The sequence below is a fragment of the Anneissia japonica genome, unplaced genomic scaffold (genome assembly GCF_011630105.1).
Source record: "Anneissia japonica isolate Jap-2015-1 unplaced genomic scaffold, ASM1163010v1 scaffold626_len82965_cov124, whole genome shotgun sequence".
NCBI classification, from domain to species: domain Eukaryota; kingdom Metazoa; phylum Echinodermata; class Crinoidea; order Comatulida; family Comatulidae; genus Anneissia; species Anneissia japonica.
Genome location: NW_022723746.1, coordinates 72,755 through 78,785, shown reverse-complemented (window position 1 = coordinate 78,785; position 6,031 = coordinate 72,755). Strand labels below are relative to the sequence as shown.

The window sequence follows — 6,031 nt, the reverse complement described above, 5'->3', positions numbered from 1 at the left end:
GTCTATCATTAAAACAATAGGCCTATACTTATTGTATGCTAAGGATGCGAGGAAAAGTATATGACCTGGGTAAAGAAAATCCCCCAAGTCTCCTTCTACAGTGCCGCCATTACTGTGAACTCTCTTGGCTCAGAAATCGACGCGGAAATGGTTCTAATTCGTGACCTGGTAAGTCATTATGAATACATTTTGATAGCAATAACGTATTTTATTGTGACGTAGATCCGTTTATTACTGCTGTATGCTGTATGAATATTAGCTTACAGTCGAACGAGCCAATCATTGTTCAACCAGTTCCTCAACACAACGCAAGCACAAATCGACACTACAGTACATTTCCGAAGACCATTTAGTTTTAAAAGGTACGTATATTTTATTAAACGGTTACTTGCTTTGGACTGTAACTATATTAACACTTTCATTGAGAAGGCTTTTGAAATACACTTCCCAAAAGATTGTAGACAGAAAACATTTACTATCTAAACATCGTTTGCCGCACCCACTTCCGTTACCTTTTAGGTCGATACCAGAAACGGGATTAAGCAACGGTTCCTATATTATGTGAATAGATATCCAGCATTAGATTTAGAGCGGTAAGGGAGAACGGTAGGGGGATGTCATTGTAGAGGTTGGTAAGTGTATGTGTCCGTCGATACCTGCGATATGCGCTTCTTATCTCCTTCTCCGAGAGGTCTGGACTTATAACTTGAATATAGGTCCGCTGTACCGTATTATCATGCGCGTTTTGCCTTGGATAGTTATAGACCGCTTGGATTAAATATCAATGGCATAGCCAAATGATCTGGTAGAATTAACAGTATAATTTAGTAAACAAAGGAACTGGTAAAATACTTTAATAATTAGTTAATTAAATAATAATAAAATATATCCGTGAGCTCGCCCCAAATGGGTGTCATCAGGTGTGGGTATGTACCTTGTACCTTGTACCGTGCCGTACCTTGTTGTAGTTTCTTCTGGGAAGCTGACGAGAGTGGTTTAGGCAAAGGTTTCCATTACATCTAGAATGCAATCATTTATTATTTTATCACTTTTATTGATTTTTATGATTATGGTTATTAGGCCTATATTATTTTATTTAATTACCGTATCATTGTAATAGTTTTTTTACTATTATAATGATTATTTTCACTCACAATGTCTGATGATACAATATTTTCTAAATTTATTACCGTATGTATTCAACCGAATGATTTGTAGAGGCACACAGGAACTAGAAGCGGAATAATTCAAAATCACGTGACGAGGACAGCCAATCATGTAGCTTGTAAATATTCGCTATTTTGTTCCTACAAGTTGTTCGAAAATTGTAAAGTTTGTGTATGCTAGGTTTTGACTTATTCGTTCTAATTAAATAAGGCTGTATCACTATTCACAGATATCTCACTATTCGACACGATCAATACGAACGTCACAAACCATCGACAACCATGAACGTTCTACCAAGAGCTCAGTGAGTACTGTATTATGTATAATAATTTTACAAACTCTACCCGACGATGAGTTGAGTACTCTAGTGTAATAATTTGTATCAAGTAAACATTAAGTAAACGAGCTAATATAACTATAATCTTAAAAGGAGTACAATTATGTACTGACAGACACATTAAAAGTTGTTATTGTAAAGAATTTAATTATAATTATGTGATTACTGAAATATAGTTATTTTGTTTTGCGAAATATCTAATCATTAACATGTTATTAACTATTTTTGAGTGATGAGGATAACAGTAATGTCAAGAATTAATATTCATGAGAAACATGGTTCAATCAACTGTATTTACAATGACATTGTAAGAAAAAGAATTCATACACTTCCTTGCTTGTTATGTCACAGAAACAAATTAATGCAGGCTATAGAGGAAAAGGACTGGCCAGCAGTAACAGACATCCTTGAAAATGAACCCCATCTTATTGAAACGAAAAATGTGGCAAGTACTATGTTAGATTTATGACGTGATTTTCTTTATTTTAGAATTTTTATTACATCATATTTTTCAAATAAGATGCAGTTCCAACACAACACAAAACTCTCAATTATTTGCACAAAATGTGTGTACCTATTTTCTGGGTTTTTTATTATTAAAAAAAATTTAATCTGCCATACAGAATTGAAAACAAAATTGTCATTCTCTTTAATTAACTAACAAACGTGTGGTTTAATCATGGACTTATGATGTCCGCGAAGACTCTACTGAGAGCTAAATAAATCGGTCTAGCGCCCTCTCTAGTTCAATATATGTTGTACAAATTGTATTGCGTTTACTGTATAATTTTATGTAGTGTATTATTGCGCTTTACTTAGATAGTGAAAATCTATAATACATTTATTTTATTTTTAATCATTTCAAATGTCCCAAATAAAATAATTAACAGCCATTGTATAGCTTTAACCGAAATTGTCTCGCATTTCTCTATTGTAGCGCTTAGATCTACACAGAAGTTTTAGTGTGTAGGCCTATACCAATGAGTGTTCATATTATAGACTAAAATATTAGTGAAAATAATTTATTTAACATAAATCGTGTTTTACTGTAATCAGAGAATTTAGAATAAGATATTGATAAAGATACAAAATTAACGGATTAAATCAATAAAAAAAAATGAAATCCATGCTGAAATTAACCAACCATGAAGAGATGTTTATTTACTAATAATAAATAAAACAATATTGATGGTTTTTATACAGAAATTTATTATTATTTAATTTAGCCATGTTTGGTGAATAATATTTGGCCATCTCATAGGCGAGGGGTCTATTATGTTTTTGTCTTCAAACCATTATTCTAATATTGTAACCAATATTATTACTTTACTTCATAAATGGTAAAATTATCTAACGCTGCCCGGTATTTAGGTTTCGGGGCTTGAAAAAACTTGAATATAGGTCCGCTGTACCGTATTATCATGCGCGTTTTGCCTGGATAGTTAAAGACCGCTTGGATTAAAACGGTATCACCTGCATAGCCAAATGATCTGGTAGAAATTAACAGTATAATTTAGTAAACAGAGGAACTGGTAAAAAACTTTAATAATTAGTTAATTAAATAATAATAAAATATATCCATGAGCTCGCCACAAATGGGCGTCATCAGGTGTGGGTATGTACCTTGTACCGTACCTAGTTGACGAGAGTGGTTTAGGCAAAGGTTTCCATTACATCTATAATGCAATCATTTATTATTTTATTACTTTTATTGATTTTTATGATTATGGTTATTAGGCCTATTATTTTATTTAATTATCATTGTAATAGTTTTTTTTTACTATTATAATGATTATTTTCACTCACAATGTCTGATGATACAATATTTTCTAAATTTATTACTGTATGTGTTCAACCGAATGATTTGTAGAGGCACACAGGAAGCGGAATAATTCAAAATCACGTGAAGAGGACAGCCAATCATGAAGCTTGTGAATATTCGCTATTTTGTTCCTACAAGTTGTTCGAAAATTGTAAAGTTTGTGTATGCTAGGTTTTGACTTATTCGTTCTAATTAAATAAGGCTGTACTACTATTCACAGATATCTCACCAATTGATACGAACGTCACAAACCATCGATAACCATGAACTTTCTACCCGACGATGAGTGAGTACTCTAGTGTAATAATTTGTATCAAGTAAACATTAAGTAAACGAGCTAATACTATAATCTTAAAAGGAGTACAATTATGTACTGACAGACACATTAAAAGTTGTTACTGTAAAGAACTTAATTATAATTTTGTGATTAGTTATTTTGTTTTAGCTAAATATCTAATCATTAACATGTTAGTAACTATTTTTTATGGTGATGAGGATAACAGTAATGTCAAAAATTAATATTCATGAGAAACCTGGTTTAATCAATTACTGTATTTACAATGACATTGTAAGAAAAAGAATTCATACATTTCCTTGCTTGTTATGTCACAGAAACAAATTAGTACAGGCTATAAGGAGAGAGGACTGGCCAGCAGTAACAAACATCCTTGAAAATGAACCTCATCTTATTGATACGCAGGATGGGGCAAGTACTAATTTAGATTTATGACGTGATTTTCTTAATTTCAGAATTTTTAGTGAATCATGTTTTTAAAATAAGATGCAGTTCCAACACAACACACAGTTCACAATTATTTGCACAAAATGTGTGTACTTATTTTCTGGGTTTGTTTATGATAAAAAAAAAAATTAATCTGCCATACAGAATTGAAAACAAAATTGTCATTCTCTTTAATAAATTAAAACTGTGCGGTTTAATATTCAAAACGTTCGCGAAGACTCTACTGAGAACTAAATAAATCGGTCTAGCGCCCTCTCTAGTTCAATATATGTCGTACAAATTGTAATGCGTTTACTGTATAATTTCATGTAGTGTATTATTGCGCTTGACTTAGATAGTCAAAATTTATAATAAATTTATTTCATTTTTTATCATTTCAAATGTCCCAATTAAAATAATTAACAGCCATTGTATAGCTTTAACCGAAATTGTCTCGCATTTCTCTATTGTAGCGCTTAGATCTACACAGAAGTTTTAGTGTGTAGGCCTATACCAATGATGTTTATATTATAGACTAAAATATTAGTGAAAATAATTTATTTAACATAAATCGTGTTTTACTGTAATCAGAGAATTTAGAATAAGATATTGATAAAGATACAAAATCAACGGATTAAATCAATAAAAAAAATGAAATGCCCTTCCATGCTGAAATTAACCAACCATGAAGAGATGTTTATTTACTAATAATAAATAAAACAATATTGATGGTTTTTATACAGAAATTTATTATTATTTAATTTAGCCATGTTTGGTGAATAACATTTGGCCATCTCATAGGCGAGGGGTCTATTTTGATGTTTTGTCTTCAAACCATTATTCTAATATTGTAACCAATATTATTACTTTACTTAATAAATGGTAAAATTATCTAACGCTGAACACAGCCCGGTATTTAGGTTTCAGGGCTTGAAAATATCTTTATTATGAGCATTTATTACTATCCTCTACCATTCACACTGTACTAAAGAAATATAAACATTTCCACAATAATTGCATTTTTATAAAGAAAGTTCTCGTTTAAAATGCACCATGCTCAATTAAACCACATTGTCATTCTTGTTAAATAAAAACCGTGTGGCCAATATACATTTTATTTATATTTGGCCTACAAATTAGTTCGTTAGTTGATAAACTTCCGCATTGATAAGTTTCCCTGATAACTAAAAAAACGAATCTAGCACCCTCTGTAGTTCAACAATATTTATTTGAACTTGCACTTTTACGATATCGATGGCATTCAATATCAAGATTCAAAATTCAAGATAGATTTTATTGTCACATATAAAAATATACATGAAATTTGCTTTCCTGTGCTTATAAAATAAAACAATATAACATACAAAAAACAGTATACAAAGTGATTTAATGAGGCACTATGCGTTCATAAAACGAAATACAGGATAAAAACGTAAACAATTTTTAATACGACTAATATCAATGGGTAATACACATGCTTTTCGTTAAGTTGTAAATAAAATAATAATATTAAAAATATTGGCGATGAATGGTTGTAATTAAACTCAGGTCATAAGTAAATAAATCTTATTAGAGGGGTTTGAATTTATAATGTGTTAATTAGATAATTTTTTTAATGATTTATCGTATTAGTTGATTTAAATGAGAAATTCGTCTCACTCTTCATTTCAAATGCCAAAACTTAAATAATTATCAGCCAGTTGTGGAATGCTTTCCTGTTTCTTAACACAATAAACCTCGTCTCCGGTATTTATTTTAATCTAATATAGGTTAATTTAAAATAGGTGAGACAGTCAGTTATTTAACCATAACATGTGATCAAATTATTAATATAGTACTATTTTTAAAAATTCATTTAATTAATGGACTTTTTCTGGAGGAATGAAAATGATATCAATAATTAAATGATGTGGATTTACTAATGAATTTTGATAAAATATTAACCAGAATAAATAAATACTTAAGAACTTAATGCAATTGTATT

At 30.3% G+C, this 6,031-nt stretch overlaps 1 long non-coding RNA gene across 1 annotated transcript; it reads left to right on the top strand.

The window, feature by feature from the left end:
- Window positions 1–280: 280 nt before the first annotated feature.
- Window positions 281–4,032, top strand: LOC117112365. Its single transcript, XR_004446028.1, has 3 exons — window positions 281–362; window positions 3,547–3,612; window positions 3,939–4,032. It is a non-coding gene; the product is annotated as an uncharacterized LOC117112365 (long non-coding RNA).
- The last annotated feature ends 1,999 nt before the right edge of the window (window positions 4,033–6,031 follow it).